Genomic DNA, 17,153 nt, shown 5'->3' with positions numbered 1-17,153 from the left:
CAGATAGAGCAAAAACATTCTAAAAGTGAGACAAAGACTTGTGTTTGATACAATAGAGAAGAGGGAGCCTTTGAAGGATACAACTATACAGTTGGTATGGTCAAAAAGAGGGCCCAGGTGAATGTTGTTTGCAGGAGCATTTTCAATGGCCCCAAGTTAGGTAAGCTTGCATATTCCATGGCTACAGAGAAGCAGTGGTGAAGCATAGGGCGTGCACAGGACTGCATGTGCACCCCCTGAGAGTGCTGGTGCATTCCCTGGCAGCAGCACTCCCTGCTTAGGTGACAGGCAGGGAGGGCAAGCTGGAGTGCCAGTGCCCCCCCTGCAAGTGCTGGCCAGGGAGTGCGCTGGGGGAGGGCGGGGGAAGCTCACTTCCGGGAGCGCCGCTGGCACTTCTGGGTCCCAGTCCGCGCTTCTGGGTCAGCACAATTGGCGGTGGGGAAACCGCCCCCCTGGTGGGTGCAATTAGCCAGGAGGGATTCCTCTCTGCCTCCCTCGGTCCGCGAAATTGGCCATGGGGGACCCCCCCCAGTCACTAACTGGCTGCTGGGGGAGGGGCATGTGCCCCCCCAACTTGGGAGGAACCAGTCACCCATGCAGAGCAGAGTACTGTAGTAAACAACACTCATGATGATGACAGCCTGGATGAGAGCTTTATGTGCATGGGTAGATAGGGAAAGCTGTATTTTAGAGTTTCTAGGCAGGAAGAATCTGTGAAATGGCTTGAACATGAGTGACCCTTCAAAGACATACTTAAGGAAAGATTGCAGAGACAGGTAGTTCTCTGATTATGAGAAGCAGTAAATATGAGGAGCCAAATGACCTTCTCTAGAACATAAATTCCTTTATATACTACTATTTTATTTACTGCCTTTCTAAGTTAAGCAGACTCATTACCTCATATTGAAATATTTCCAAATGTTTAATCATCGTTGTCACCGGTCCCTGAACCCTGCTATTTCTTTTGACAGGTCAAATAACCAGAAGGGCACAAAGCATTCCATGTTCATAAAAGGTAGTGTTTGTGGCTCTGATGTGTGAGCTATAATGCTATATCTCCACATCCATCTGCTCACCCATAAAAACAACAGCTCAATAAACTGTATACTCAAATGAATGAGCATCGTATTCAGATCTGGAGAGTGAGGTAGCTTGATTATGAGTATGAAAGGAAGAAATTACAGGTATAAATACTAAATCAATTAATCTTTACAAATTATCTAAAGCAAAGTCGGGATTACACTTTTAACATGGACATAAAGAGAGAAGGAGCAATCAATAGTCAATATATATTGCTGTGAACAGTGGGTGGATGGATTCAGTGACTGAAATATTCCTCAGACAGGAAAACCAGTTCTCTCCAGTATTTGCTAGTTTCTGTATCCCATTACACTGTAAACTGTTGGGTAAGCCTATATCCTTGGGAATGGGGCTGTGGCACGAATTTTGCCTTTATGCTGCTGTTGCCTTCTTGATACCACATGATCTACAGGAAACATCTAGTTTATGCAACACACATTTGTAGCAAAGACTGCTGTCAAGGGTGTCATCTGTAGCACTGTTTTCTTGTAATAAGGCCAGCTCTCCAGTAAGAAAAAGGCTGAGACCACCAGCTGCCTCTAATGAAGTTTGGCTATTACAGACATGTGTTGCATTCAAATCAGTGAAAAGGCTCAGTATTCCATTACCAACAACTGAAGCTATCAAATCCCAGCAACTTATCCATTATGTCAGTGCTTTCTCTTCAGTGTTGGCTCTTTCTTCTTGTAGGATGGTTACATTAAATAAAATGCTTCCATTACCAACCCCCATCAGAAAGTAGCATATTCCAAGTCAGATAGATCCTGGTTTTATCTGGTTTCTATAGAGCTACCCTAGCTAAATGGTAAGGGTATTTAAGTAATGACGTTTGTTTCTGCAGTCTGTCATCTGAAGAAAAAGAAGTATTGATGCTAGAAAAAAAATATTTTGCCCCATACAGAATGTATATTTTGCAAACCAGCAACCTTAAAGTATTAGTCATGCAATACTCAGTTTGTATTTGTGTAAACTGAATTTGCAGGTCATTAGCATATATAGCAGGCTCTGTCAAACTGCAAAAACAAATTTAACTTGTGGTCCCAGAGAAATTGCTCAGCATTATTGAGAAACTCTGTCAAATACCAGAAACAAATTTTCATTATCCAACGTTCTATTCCCAAGTGGAGCTCAGATCTCAAAGCTACTTATAAAAGTGGCAGATTTTTACTGTATCAGTTAAGGATCATATGACAGTGGAGGCTAAACATCAGTGGTATAAACCCCAATTGTTGATTCTGTGCATTTGTAAATGAAAGACACAGCAAGATATACAACTGTTTACCATCATTATAGCTCATACTGACAAGTCTGGCAGGCTTTTTCTGCAGTTATGCACAGTAACCTCCTGTATTTGGCATATGCTAAATGTAGGCAAATGTAACAAATATTTGTTTCCATGTATATACAGTATCTACATTGTTAATTCTTAGACTCTAAGAGCAAGTGTACCTATTTTTAGAACTCTGAATCTAGCAAGAAGAATAATGTTAATACTGTTCCCACTTTTATCAGCTTCTTCCTGGCCCCTGCTCTTTCTTTCCCTCCTCATTTCTAAAACCACTATCCAACTGGCCATTAGAACATGGAATATTCTTTCTAAGAGACAAGCTTGTTTCTCAACCCTCACTTTACTTCCCCAGTCTCTGAGCATGGATTCTTCCTGCTTCAATAAATGTTGGATTTTTCATGAGCTCCCAAACTGGTCCTCCTCCTTAACAGAGCCCAGGAGTAAGATTCAGGACAAATCTCTAAGAAGTTTCAAGAGGTTCACTGGTGTCCTGACCTAGCCCATGGTCACAAATATTATTCCTCCCACCTTAATTGCCTCTCTAGTCTTATGACCCAGCTTTCCAAAATGGTTTCTAAACATGATTACGGGCAAGGGATTCGTGGAGTTGCTGTAGTGATTGAGTGGAAACTTTCTTGCATGCGTAACTAGAAAGATAGCCTCACTAAATGCTTGTACTACACATACATGTAACAGAAATAGGTAAAAACAATAGTGAGGGCTCAATGCTATCATGCAGATAGCATGAGCAACCACACAGGGATCCTGGATCAAGTATTTTTATGTCAAAGTAATCAGTCTTCTTAGCAGAGTCAAGAATCTGTGATAGGAATATTTGAGATCAGAGCCCACCTGCTCCTGGTAGTTAGCTTGCATAAACGTGTGGAAAGCATTTGACAAACCTTGAATTGCATGGTAAATTGAGTCTTCTGCAAAATGACACACACCCTATCCAATCGACTGTTCTGCATGTTCACTACCCCAAGCCAAATACTGACATCTGCATCTGGCCACATCAGAAATTTCCTTATCCACCCTCTGCGAGGTAATGAAGTACTCTAACAATTAAACCTCTAAGAATTTGCTAATGTCTCAACAGACTAAGGTCCAATCATGAAGTCAGTAAGAACTGAGTACACTCAGCACTTCTCAGGAGATGCTTTTTGCCTCTGCTTTACAGCATCTGACCCTATTTCACCTGCACTCTAAATGAATAAATCAGACCCTGGAATTTAATTCATATTAATCATGCCACAATGTCTTACCAACTGATGATCTATATTAGCATAAGAGAAGTTTATGTAGCATGGATATGTTTGTTCTCAAAGGGCAATTTCATCTGTGATTTGATCAATTCTATCACCATTATACTATCAAATGATGATTATAGCAGCATAATGTAGTCTAGGTACCTAGCTGTCTCCTTTTAGTGAAGACGGCACTTATGGCACATGCTGACCAAAGGCTTATGAATGACTTTTTCTGCATCACTTGGTCTCAAAATCTGAGAGTAGTTTCAGTGTGTTTAACAAGACAGCATCTAGTGTTACTGAAGCCTTTTCTGAGTTGAAGTGAAGTCCTAATGTTTGATCCAGTCTCTTATGGATAGCACTTTTCATCTTCCTCAAATGTGCTACTTCTTGTATCCAACTGGCTCAGTTTTAATTTCCTTCCAACCACATGCACCCCGAATGTGTCATGGTAACCTTGGACCAAAGTAAATTGTAATTGAATGGGAGCCTAGAAAAGAGACTGACGGGATGTGGTACAGAATTGTAGAACCATACACCGATCCTATGTTGAGGGGGTGGCTTTTCATTTTCCAGCAGTCCCACAATTGTCCTGAATCAAATCTGATTAGTTTTATGGATGAGGTGAACTTCAGCTAAACTAATCGTTGATTGGTCCCCATGCAAAATCACCAAGCATTTCAAATGAAGGTCATGTAGCTAACTTGGCTGACTATAATCATGGTCTAGTTCCCAAAACATGAGCAACAGAAATGTGCCCATTTTTTTTTACTTTAGAATAACTCTTGGCCATTAATGGCACACATGCCATGAGCTATACATTCCTAATTCCATCAGATGTGATTTATGTTTCTCTAATCTGACCTGAATGGGAAGCTTGACTAGCTTGGGTTTTGTGCTTCAGGGTATATAGGCTCATTGCAGTGACCGCTTCCAGCTTAACAAATATCTTATTGACACGTAGAACATTCAGGGTAATAAAAATATATCATGTTTATCACTGCTTTCACAGCATGCATAGATATGACACTGGAGCATTCAGCCATAGCAACATTAGACAACCATTTATTTCAGCCAAAGTCTTTGCAAATAATGTAGAACTCAGCTGATAACCTCCAAGCAGACATGGAATATTGCATTTAAAATACGGTGTATTTTTTTTAATTAAAAAAAACAACATTATTTTTCACCAAATAAAGTTTGTTCATAATTCTGTCTTAAAATTGCCTGTTAGTGCTCTTTATCAGACTTTGCTTCCATTGGCTTATAACATTTCCAAATTTTAACCATATGAGCGAAAATCTACCGCACTGTTCTATTGGCTTCAGGTTTTATTTTTTTATTTTTTTTAATTGCAGTAGGAACAAGTTAGTTTAGGAATAAATATATTGCATTTCCCTTGTTAAAGACTTGTTCTGACCTTTACTTGGTGAAGCTCTACTGTCCTCCTGGCTTAAGATAGTAACTTAAAATTTAGCAAAAGGTGGTCACTGTGCCAGAGATGTACCATTTGCTGTTCTCATGAAAAGCCACTCAAAATTGCCAAGTTATGGGTCTATGAAAAAAAATCATAAATCCTTCATGCTCAGGAGGGACCTTCTTACTGTGGTAAGTTCATAGCACACAGGGGATGAACTGACATAGGAAGGCAATATTCTACTCTCACTTACATTGGTATAAATCTCAGTGAATCCTATTTATTTCAGTGAAGTTCATTTAAGTGACCATATGAGAAAGGACTGTATCCTATTTGCATTTATGATAGTGATTTTCATAACAGGCCCCTGATCCTAACTGGGGATTCTGGGTACAATACTAATACAAATTTAACAAATGGTTTAAGCACTCGTTACGTGGCTCAAAGGCATACCACTCCAAAGCAGGATGATCTCTGATCTGTGCTACACAGCTTGTGTTACACTAAGGTGTAGCCACTATAGCATCTTAGTGCAAATATCGCACCTGCCTGCCCACGCTCGCACTGGCCCAGTGGGTCACTGGCTATTAGATCCAATAGCCCCCACCCCCCTTCCCAGCATCCCGGATCCCTGCTCACTGTCTCTGCAGTCCTCTCTCTCCCCCCACTTGCTTGTGGTTGCCCATGCTGTCTGTCCCAGGGAGCAGGCAGGGAAGAGTTAATCTTCCTGCCTGGCTGCTGGGCCAGAAGACCAGCAGTGGCATCTGGGCAGGCAGGTTAACCTTTCCCTGCCTGCTTCCCCTGGGACAGACAGCACAGGAAGTCACAGGTAAGTAATGTCCCAGTGGCATGGGGAGGCAAGAGGGAAATCTGTGGGGTGTGGGAAGGTCTGGGGGTGTGAACTGCAGCAGCCCTGGGGGCAGGGGAGAAAGCCCGGAATGAGGGGATACTTACCTTTCAGTCCACCAGGCTCCAGCTGGCCTGAAGTGTGACTGCTTCAAACTCAAGATAGTACTAACACCAATCAACATTCGTGCAGCTCACAATGTAAGGTATAACAAGGCCCTAACATATAACAACATTTACAAGTTCTGGTTTTGTCAAATCCAATTAATCTGTCATTCCTCAAGAATTTTACTTTTCAGTAAAAAAGGATACTTATTCCTTAGAAAGCAACAGTGATGGTCTCAGTTCATATATCCTAAATCTCAGTATAACTTGAAATGTATAACCTTAGAGTTCTTGCATCTGGGGCTTTGTTTCAAGCCTACTTAGAGCAGACAATGACTTCCTTCCCATGTAGTACAGAACAAATTCGTTACACTATAGGTTTTTCATCATCCAGGGAAGCATCAGAGGTTGCTTCCCAGATGGAGGACTACATTTGATGGCATACAGTTCTGTTTTATGTTGCTTTGTAACTTGAGGAGATCTTAAGGAGGAGAAAAATGATATTTTGTGCATGAGAGAGAACTACAGTACTTAAGTCTTCACAGTCCACTGTACCTCCAAGAGGTTTGCAGGGCAGGATTAGAAAGACTATATCAGGAGGTTGCTGGGAAAGATGCAATGGTTTAATTTTTATATATCATTCCACACTGTTCTTTTAATCTTGTATGCTCTTCATCACTTAGGGACTGACTTTCATAGATGCTAAGCACCTCCCTTCTGATTCCAACAGAAGTTAGCAGGACCTGAATCTTAGCAAACCATACCCTTATTGTTCTTGTATTTGTATTGTAATTGTGTAGGTGCATTGGATCATAGGAAAGTAGGGCTAGAAGTAATTTTGTGGCCCAGTGGAGGGGGTGATAAGCTGATACAAACTTTGTATCATATTTGGTGGAACAATGCTATCTTTTTATTAAAATTTGGGATACTGTACAGTTCCATTAGTCTTTTTTTTTGTGGGCCTCACGAGGTCATCTAGTCCAGCCCACAGCTCAGGGCAGGATTATCCCTGATTAAACCATCCCAGTCAAGTGTCTGTCTAATATGCTTCTGAAAATTTCCAGGGATGGAGATTCCACAGCCTCCACAGATAGCTTGTTCCACTGTTATACCACCCACAAAAGTCCTCTTAATGTCAACCCTAAATTTCCTCTGCTGCAACAAGGCCATTGTTCCTAGTCCCATCCCCTACAACAAAAGTCTGCCTCTAGCCTCTTCGTAATCACTCTTCACTTATCAAATCCCCTCCTCCCCCCACCCCCCCTCTGTCTTCTCTTCTCCAGATTAAACATTAGTTCTTTCAGCCTTTTGTCATAGGTCATGTCGTCCAAGCCTCTAATAATTTTTGTTGCTTTCTGCTAGACTCTGTCTAATCTATCCACATCCTTATTGAAGTGTGGAGCCCAAAACTGGATACAGTACTACAGGTGAGGCCTCACCAGTGCCAAATACAGTAAAAGAAGCACTTCCCTTGATTTGCAAGAGACACTCATGTTAATGCAACCCAGTAGGGTCTTGGCTTTTTTCGCAACAAGAGTGCATTGTTGGCTCATATTCAGCTTACAGTCCACTGTAACCCTATATCCCTCTCTGCTAATTCTTTCCCTGTCTGTATTTTTGCATGCAATTTTTCTGTCCCAAGCACAGGACTTTGTATTTGTCTATGATGATTTTTTTCTGTTTGGTTTCAGATTATTTTTCCAGTTTATTCAGATCATTCTGGATTCTAGCCCTGATCTCCAAAGTGTCTGCAACTCTACTCAACTTGGTGTCATCCAGAAATTTGGTAAGCATGCACTCAATCAAAAATAGGTTGCAGGTGGGGTTGAGCTAAAGATCAAAGATTTTCTTTTATATGTGGGAAAGAATACTGTGAGAGAGATGTTGCCTTTGACTGAAGATCATTATATAGTATGAGGCATTTATTATTATTATATTATAATAACATTTAGATATCCTCACAATGGACCAGGACCCTAACTGGTCACTGTACAAATGCAGAACAGACACGGCACCTATCCCAACATCCAAGTTTCCTCATTTCTGTGAAGGGCTTTTCTCCCAGCACAAAAGTAACACCTGTGCATGGCCTTAATTTCATCTATGTTTTATGTTAGAATACTAGGCACACTCATGACTCCATAGGAAATGCGTAAGTGCTGCCACTAGCGGGGTACAACTCCACACCACCACCGCAGTGGGGGCCACACTCCATGCTGCTGTTGCTGCCCCCACTCTTGCCAAGTGTTGGGCCCCGCTGGGCTGCAGCCCCACACCCCACTGTTGACACAGAAAATCTGCCACCACCCCGACTGCTCCTGGGCCCTGGCTCTAGCCATGCTGTAGCCCTGTGCCCCTTGCCCCGCTAACAGCACAGAAGTCTGGGGCAGGGGGCATGTGCCCACCATGCCCTACCCACACCATCCGCAATGCATTGCCAATGAATGATTGAAGTAAATTAGGACATGATCACATATGCAGATTACACCAATTCATAAAGATTGAACACCTGCTAGAGAACAGACCAGAATTACAAGAATTGTTTGAGATTGTAAGGTAAGAGCCTCATTTTGTTGGGAAGAGATTAACATTGGTATAAAACTAGGACTTAACAAAACCAACTCTGAGTATAGGTGCACTACAGAAGATTATTTTGAAGTGTGGTCTGTCAAGTCTAAGGGTGAAAGAGGAGACAAAGCTTGTAAACTGTATAAACAGAGTTGTCTCTGGGAGCTAGTAAGACATGTTTAGAAAGAGCTATACCTTACCTGTGCATTGCAGTAAGCAGGTAGACACTAACATACTTATCACACTGAGTAAGAGTGAGTTTTCCAGTCACTGCAAATAATGATACATGCTATGCTATAGTACATGTTTCTTTTTGAAAAATATAGTATTTATTTGCTACATAATGACCTGGACAACAGCAGCACTTTTTAATAACATGGGGAAGACACATTGATTTTTCTGATTTCTGCTCTGAGGAGAGTTACTGAAAAGCAGTAGCTCAGCTACTCTTCACAGTGGAGTCATTTACCTGTTCAGGATGAATTGCTGGAGGATTGTAAAGAATTGAATATCTGCTGCTTCTTTTTTTAGCTTGCTGGAACAATTTTTCAAGCAGAGTTTAACATATCAGTGTGCTACTAATAAGAAAAAGCTGTTTTCTGAGTTAGATGCCATTAAAAAAAGAAAAGTACTGCCTTGAGTTTACTTTCCCTCTTCTTCATTTTTTCAAGTTCTGTTATTGTTTATCTGCATAAAGGAAAAAAAAAGAAAAGGCCCCTTAGTTTGTGGCTCAATTTCTGCAATTCTCATTAAGAGTTAGGCTACCTCATCTGAATGGAGCCCCATTCATATCAGTGGGACTCTGCATGTACCTAGCAGTTCATCTATCCACTGTAAATTGCAAGGTATAAAGTTAAACAGAGAATCTAACAGAAGGGCCTCCATGAGGACTGATGCCAGGGCATGGAAGGAAGAATGGGGTGCTTGTGCTTTACCCATACATCAACAAATAAAACAAATCCCTCTGGTGGGCAGCCTGTATTTCACCAGGAGGCTCATATCCTTAACCTCCAGTTCTGCTAATGTCAAAGATGCCCAGATCCCAACGGGGACGAGCATGGTATGAAAACCTAGAGGAAAGAAACTGTTTCAGTGAGAGGGTTGTATTGGGTGAAGGAAGTAGAAACATGCTTGTTTCCCTTTTAAACACATTTTTGCTCCTCACAGTAGACAAAGGTGGTTAGCCATGTTAGTCTGAAGTCAGGCAGAAGACGAGACATGGTGGCACCTTAGAAACTGTCTAATTTTATCTAAGGTGCTACCCTACCCTGCTTTTGCCTCACAATAGATTATATCATTTATCTTACCTACCACTGTCACCATGGTATTCCTCCCTTCCAATTTCTGTCCACCCATCCTTAAGAGCCCACTCCCCAATTACCACCCAGTTCCTCACTAGAAGCTCCCCACACTCTACCAAGCTATTCTATAAGTGTGTTTAAACATTTTTTTTTCATGAATTTTAACCTCTCAACAAAAATCAGTGTTTCTGTATCTAAAGTTGATACCAAACTTTCTTGACGAGAGCCACATCCTCTAGTTCCACATCATGGCATCGTGGCAGAACTGTTTTTCATAGAATTTGTTTTTGTGAAGGGGGAGGAAGCTGTTATATCTTCCTGGGATACAACCTAACATGCAATTCTGGGTCAAGTTAACAGCCTGGATTTCCTCATTACTGCATCCTCAAGTATAATTCCAGAAAACAGCTGAAGTGATAGGATATGTAAATAATGGGTTCCACCAAACATATATAGCCCATCTGGATGGGGGTTGCAGCACAACAAGCTGCCAGTTTTAACTAGTGGTCAGTGTGTAGTGTATTTTATGTACCTTTTTCCATGCTGAATATACAGTAGATATAAGTCAAGTTGGCTATAGATTTTGTAAGTAAGCAAAAATAGTTTAGGTTGTTAAACCTAACTGGGTTAACCTGTCTGGGAACGGGCGCCATCAAGGTTTTAACTATTCAACTAGGGGCATAAATTACACATAAACTGGTATAAGTGATTGAAAACCAATTGAAACCTATAACAGAATAGATGTTTAACACACATAGGCCAGTTTCCCAATGGCCGAACCTGGTTTAAGATAGACTTGGATGGATGTAGTATCAGACTGAATCAGTTTAGGCTAAATCCGTCTATCGAACTTGTGTCCCAGATCCCCTCCCAACACAAGTTACCTCATAGTCCCCGAGAATCCCAGGATGCCTTGTGACTCCTGACCAACCCCACTGCCCCCCATAGGGTGGGCAGGGTAGCCTTGGCCCATGCTGCTTGCTCCAATTGGGCCTGGCTGCCCTGCCCCTAGGCTGTCATGGAGCTGAGGCAGCGAAGCCTGTGTTCTGCAGCTGTGCATCCTTCCTGCACCTGTCAACCCAGTGAGGCAGAAGGAGAGGGAGGTGGGGAAACAGAGCCCCTCACCCCAGCCCCTGCCCCCAAGCCCTGGTTTGTGAGGTTTGCCCCTCCCCCCACCCTAGTGTGGTTGGGCTGGCATGAGTCATTGGCCCACAGGGGGGAGGGTGGGAAAGGAGTCCCCTGTCAATAGGATGGCACCCCAAGCTGGGCATGAGAACACCTGAGAGGATCTCTATGCCTCCAGGGGGTTTACCACACCCTGGCTAAGAGTCCCCCAGAGCCCTGGTCTGCCCAGCTGTTGGGGTGGTGAGGGAGATTCCCCAATCCCCCATGCATGCCAGCTGCTGAGCCCCTCTTCCTACCAGCCTCTGACCCACAGGGGAAGGGGGAAGAAACCCCATCCCAGTGCCAAGCCAGGGTCTGCCCCCTCCCCTGATGGCCCAGATCAAGCCCACTGCCCCCCTCTCCAGTTCCCTCCTCATCTTCCCCCCACTACTGATCACCTGTGACTGCCTGCACTTTCTGTCCCAGGGAACAGGTAATGAAGGGTTAAATTAATGGGGTCTGCTCCTCTGGCCCAGATAGTAGCAGCTGCTGCAGCAATGGCACCTGGGCAGACAGTTTAACCCTCTTTGCCTGCTTCCTGGGACAGACAGCACAGGCAGCTACAGGTAGCCAGGGGGTGGGGATAAAGTGAGCAGGGAGCTGGAGTGCTGGGGAGGGTGGGGAGCCATGGATCCAGCAGGGGAGTGGGAAAGACCCTGGCTTAGTACCAGGATGGGGGCTCCTTACTCTCTCCATCTGCAGGTTAGAGGCTAGCAGGGATCAGGGCTGAGCAGGCAGCCCAGTGGCACAGTGGGGGAATTGCCTTCAGCATTGGGCTCCCTGAAGCTGGCCTGATTCTGGCTTGGGGGGAGCCCAGGCTGGGGTGGGGGAAACACCTGGAGGCATGGGGCACCCCTCCCTCATGTGGGCAGGCCCTGGTTTGGCACCAGGATGGGGACATCCTTCCTCTCCCTGTGGGGGAACAGAAGGGGGTTGGGGGCATGTGCTGGACAGCCAATTGGGGATGGTCCTGCTTGACTGGGCTTAGCAGTGGCCGTTAGGCTGGGGCTAGGGACAGAAGTTGCACATAAACCTGTTTAAGTCATCAGAAAGTGGTTTAAACTTGGAACAGAACAGAAGTTCAGTGCACATAAGCCAGTTTCAAAATGGCTGAAACTGGTTTAAGATAAACCTTGTTGGATGTAGTATCAGATTTAACTGATTTGGGTCAAACTGGTTTATGAAACTTCTGTCCCAGACCCCCTCCTGGTTTAAGTTAAACCAGAGTCCCCCAGTATGCTTTCCAGTCCTGGACTGGGTTGTGCTGTCTGCTCCAGGAGAGAAAGGCCCTGGTGAGGCTGCAGCTGGAGTACGGTGTCAATTCAGAAAGGATGTGGAGAAGTTTGAGAGAGTCCAGAGCAGAGCCACGCACATGATAAGAGGTCAGGAAAACAGACCTTACGATGAGAGGCTGAGAGCCATGGGACTCTTCAGCCTGGAAAAGCACAGGCTCAGGGGTGATCTGGTGGCCACCTATAAGTTTATCAGGGGTGTTCACCAGTATTTGGGGGAATGTCTGTTCACCAGAGCACCCCAAGGGATGACAAGATCGGACGGTCACAAACTCCCCCGTGACCATTTCAGACTAGACATAAGGAAGAACTTCTTTACTGTCTGAGTCCCCAAGGTTTGGAATAGACTGATGCCGGTGGTAGTTCAAGCACCTACCTTGAACACCTTCAAGAGCCATTTGGATGCCTATCTTGCTGGGATCCTATGATCCCTGCTGACTTCCTGCCCTTTGGGCAGGGGGCTGGACCCGATGATCTTCGGAGGTCCCTTCTAGCCCTAATGTCTATGAAATCTATAAAGCGGGGAGGAGGCAGTGACTGCCCCCCCAAGGCAAACCCTGACTGGGAGCTGGGGCCAGGGAGGGGGGTTAAACCCTCTTTCCCCCAGTTAAATCCCCTTTCCCATGAATACGGAGCTGCCCTGCCCTGCCCTGCCCTGCCCTACTTACTTAGAGCTGGCTGTGACTGTGGACTATATATCCTAGAGGCATCTGGAAGCAGGAAGAGGAAGTGTTAAGCAACCCTGCAGAGTCCTGCTGCTATGATTCTGTACTGCAAATCCCAGAGACCTTGGAGACAGCAGGAAGAGGCATGTGGCTGTATTTCCTGAATCAAAAGTGAATGTGTGTCCAGTTTTTTCTCAATTTAATCTCTGTAGTTTAGACTAACCTGCAAAGATTAAATTAATTCAGCTTCAGTCTTTTTGACTGTCTGTACTTAGCCTGGTAGGCATGCTAGATCAGCCTCTGTCTCTGGCCTGGATCAGTGCCGGCATCTGCCTGCTTTTCCCAACTGAAAAGTGAATGTGAGTTCACTTCATTAATGATTCAATCTACACAGTTTAGAGAAACCTGTGAAAATTGGATTGATTCCACCTTGGGCTTTTGACTCTCTGTACTTAGCCTATAGGTCCGTCTTCAAGCCTTTTGTTGACTAAGATGGCAGTTAATCCTGCTGTTACAGGAATTCAGAACTGGGTGTTTAGTACACAACATGGTCATGGGTAGCTGGAAGGTAGATGTGAATCAACATATTCCTAAAACATATTCCCCAGCAGGCTTCCTGTGATCTTTGGATATGAATTGAAGCATCTCTCCTATGGCATTGCTGCTCACTCCTATCAGACTTTAGTTTTCCTTAAACTGCAATATCTACCCAGGGCGTAGGGATTGCAAATTTCTCTTTTTGGCCCTCTGCAAATAAATTGATACCAATGTGTTTAAAAGTTTTCTAACTGGTGAAACACAGACAATGTCTTCCATTTTAAATTGTAATTCATTCTTTCTACCACATTGAGTTCTGTATAAAACCATTTATGATATGCCTGAAAATATTTTTTAAAATCTTACCTGAGTGAAATGTAGGGTGAAAGAACAAATATCAGAAGACTTTGGTGAATAGAATTCAAATAGTGATAAAATGCTAATAAACAAATGGGGACAGCCACCACTATTCAAACTCCAAGCCACACATTTACAGAGAACAAAACTGCTTTTTAAAACTGTCATTTTCAGGTGGATGGAAAGTAATGTTTGTTCTAGTTCATTTCAGAGTTTTTTCATAACTAATAAACTCCCTTGGTATAAAAATTACCATTGAATCTGAACAGCTAACAGTCTAACTATTGGACAATAAAGCTACTTAAAAAGTTATTTATCAACATAAATGATTTTGCATAACAGACACATTGTATGCAGAAAATGATGAAGTAATATGCCTATGATTTTTATAATGTAATACCCTGTAACTAATGACTTTAAAAAAAAAATCATTTCACATTTCTAACAATTTTGTGCGGGAGCTAATGATTTTATATGACAAATGGTTATGCAAAAAAGAATGATTTTGCGCAGTTAATGGCTTCATACAACTAATGAGTGAATACCACTCCTACAATTTTAGTGCATATTACTCTCAGAGTAATCATTCATCCTAAAGATTTTTTATGCCTTTTTTAAAATTTATTGTATGCTAGTCCTTTGTAAGATGTATTTCCATATGGTTCCTCTAGTTTTCTGCATACTAATGAATTTCCAGTGTGGTTAGTATGTATTAAAATATACTATAAAAGGTATTATAAAATTGATTTCCTTTTATAGTGATTTGATATTGACAGTCCTCCATAGTCCCCACATTGAGTTAATTTTAGTTAATTGAAGGTTCTGATACATGTCCACTTATAACCGATTTAGCATGCCATTTTTAGTTTGAGACTAAAGTTAATTTTCATTTCAAAGGGAAAATGCAAATATTGTTTCTAGCTTCAGAGAATTCCCAATGGGATACTTCCTGACATCTAAGTATTTGAAACTGAATTTACTGCACTAGTAGGGAAACATAATCATGTAGCCAATAAGGTATGCTGTGCTTGCCTTTAAAGTTCTGACTGTCAGAGACACAAGTATTTGCTATGAGAGCTCGTGTTTGAATAGCACTTGGCCCTGTCCAGTGAAGTTATGGACACTTCCCATTTCAGTCCACAGGAAATTAATATATATAAAGATGTTAAGGGTCCTGCAAGATTGAGGTTTGAGTTAATGACTAGAGAAAGCATTTAATCAAAGGATATTATGTTAAGATCGAGAAATTTTCACTTTCATTGGATAGATGTTGGTCAGCTCATGAAAAATCATTGCACTTCAGAAAACAGCAAAGGAAAACTGGCCAATCTAATAGTTGAGAAATTAATATTGTCATGGATTTCCTTTATTAGCCCACAGAAATTTCTGTTGATTGACTTCCTACCTTACTTATACACCTTAATTAATTAGAACTGTCTTATTAAAAATACTTCTCTCTGATAACATATGTAAAGATCCACAAACATTACTATCCATTTCATTATGGCATTGATGCTTAGCTTTTGCTTATTTTAATTTAATGACTGGACTGGGGGAGGGGATTCTTTTGTTTTGATCCTTTTCAGGTTGGCCGGTGACTGTTTTATTTACTTAACATTTTATTCAGCAAATGCATACATCATGTAGTTATGAAGAAATTACCTCTGCTGTTTACTATTGCACACTTACATGCACTCATTGAGAAGTGGAAATCTTGGCTTTCCTGAAGCACTGAGCCTTTGAAACAAAATATAAGATTACAGGGATAACCAGTCATTTCCAGCACGGGAAATCCAGGATGGCCAAAGATGCTGGTAATAGTAAAGAGAGCTATCAGACATAATCTTTGTGATATTTGTGCTTTAAAACTGCAATGTTTATGATTGTTTTGGATTTCATTTGGTGTTGATATGTTTTCAGTCATGCTGGTTTTCCATGCAAGAAATGCAAGGTAGATTTTGTGGTAGGGTAAATTGCCGCAAATATTGGTGGTGAACAGGTGGCCAAAATCTGTCACGTTCTAGAAATGCCTGCATATTTTTGCTGCCTTTGCATGCTTTAAATGGCTCATTGATACAGAAAGCAGCTTGCTGCTTCTTTTTAAAGAGGAGGTAAAAATGCCAGAAGGACAAAAAGAAAATTTCTCCAAGTAGGTGAGTTTAACACCTTATGCATAAAAGTTTCACAGTGGGTGAAACTGTGTAGTTTTAAATGTGTAAATGGCAAAAAAATATATATTTTTTTTATTTCTGTACCAAGACTGGCCATCCATCCAAAAAACATTGATAAGAGCTGATGTGTATATAAACATCTTTAAAATATATAAAAGTAGCAGTTTATTTTAGGTATAAATGGAGTGGGCTATAAATCCTTATCTTTGTTTATATTTGGAAAATCTGATTTTTAGTTGCGTAATACCTAACAAAGATAACTAATCCCAACAGTAGCATGACTAGTAGGGTTGTACGAAGCTTCAGTAGCTGATTCGATTCAGAGGAGATTCAGCCTGATTCGGGGACCGAATCTCTGAATCTGAATCAAGTCGGGAGACCAAGTAAAAGCTCTGCATCAATCTGAAGCATCTGAATTGATTTGGAAAAGCTTTGGAAAAAGAGTTGGCCGATTCGGAAATTCAGCCATAGACTAAACAGGCAGCTGAGACAGCTGCCTCCAGCTGGTAAGTCTTTTGGGGTAGGGGGAGGGAGGGAAGAAATGGTTGTGGGGGAGGGAAGGACTGGGGCTGGGGCTGGGACAAGGACAAGCTGCCTAGTCGGGACAGGGGGCACATTACTCAGGGTAGGATTTGGGCACAGCAGTGCTGGGAGCAGGAGCTCTGCCTTGCTGCCCTTGCCCAGCTGGGAGGAGGGGAGAGGATGTGGGTATGGCAGGGGCCACTGGGGCCTAGCTTTGACACGTGGAACTGCCAGTTTGATTTCCCAGCCCCTGTTTCAATTCCCCAGCCCCTGGTTCAATTTGCCTGGGAGCTGGGGCAGCTCCATGTGTCAGCCAGAGCTCAGCCCCAGTGGCCCCAGCTCCCAGACAGTGTGTGGTGCTTTGCTGAACTGCACTGCACCAGCACCATGGGGTGGGTGCCAGGTGGGGGGAGCGATTCCCCACTGTCCTCCACTACCCACCTGCTGCACAGCGAGGTCAGGAGGGGGATGGGGCCAGGCAGCACAGCCATGGGGGCTTCTCCCATGGCTCTTCCTGCAGTGCCTGCCTCTGCCCCAGTGGGGAGAAGCCACAAGGGCTATGCCCTGCTGCTGCTTGCACAACCAGTGTG

The sequence above is a fragment of the Alligator sinensis genome, unplaced genomic scaffold, assembly GCF_000455745.1.
Source record: "Alligator sinensis unplaced genomic scaffold, ASM45574v1 scaffold68_1, whole genome shotgun sequence".
NCBI classification, from domain to species: domain Eukaryota; kingdom Metazoa; phylum Chordata; order Crocodylia; family Alligatoridae; genus Alligator; species Alligator sinensis.
The sequence above is the reverse complement of the archived record's forward strand: the minus strand, read 5'-3'. Positions refer to the sequence as shown.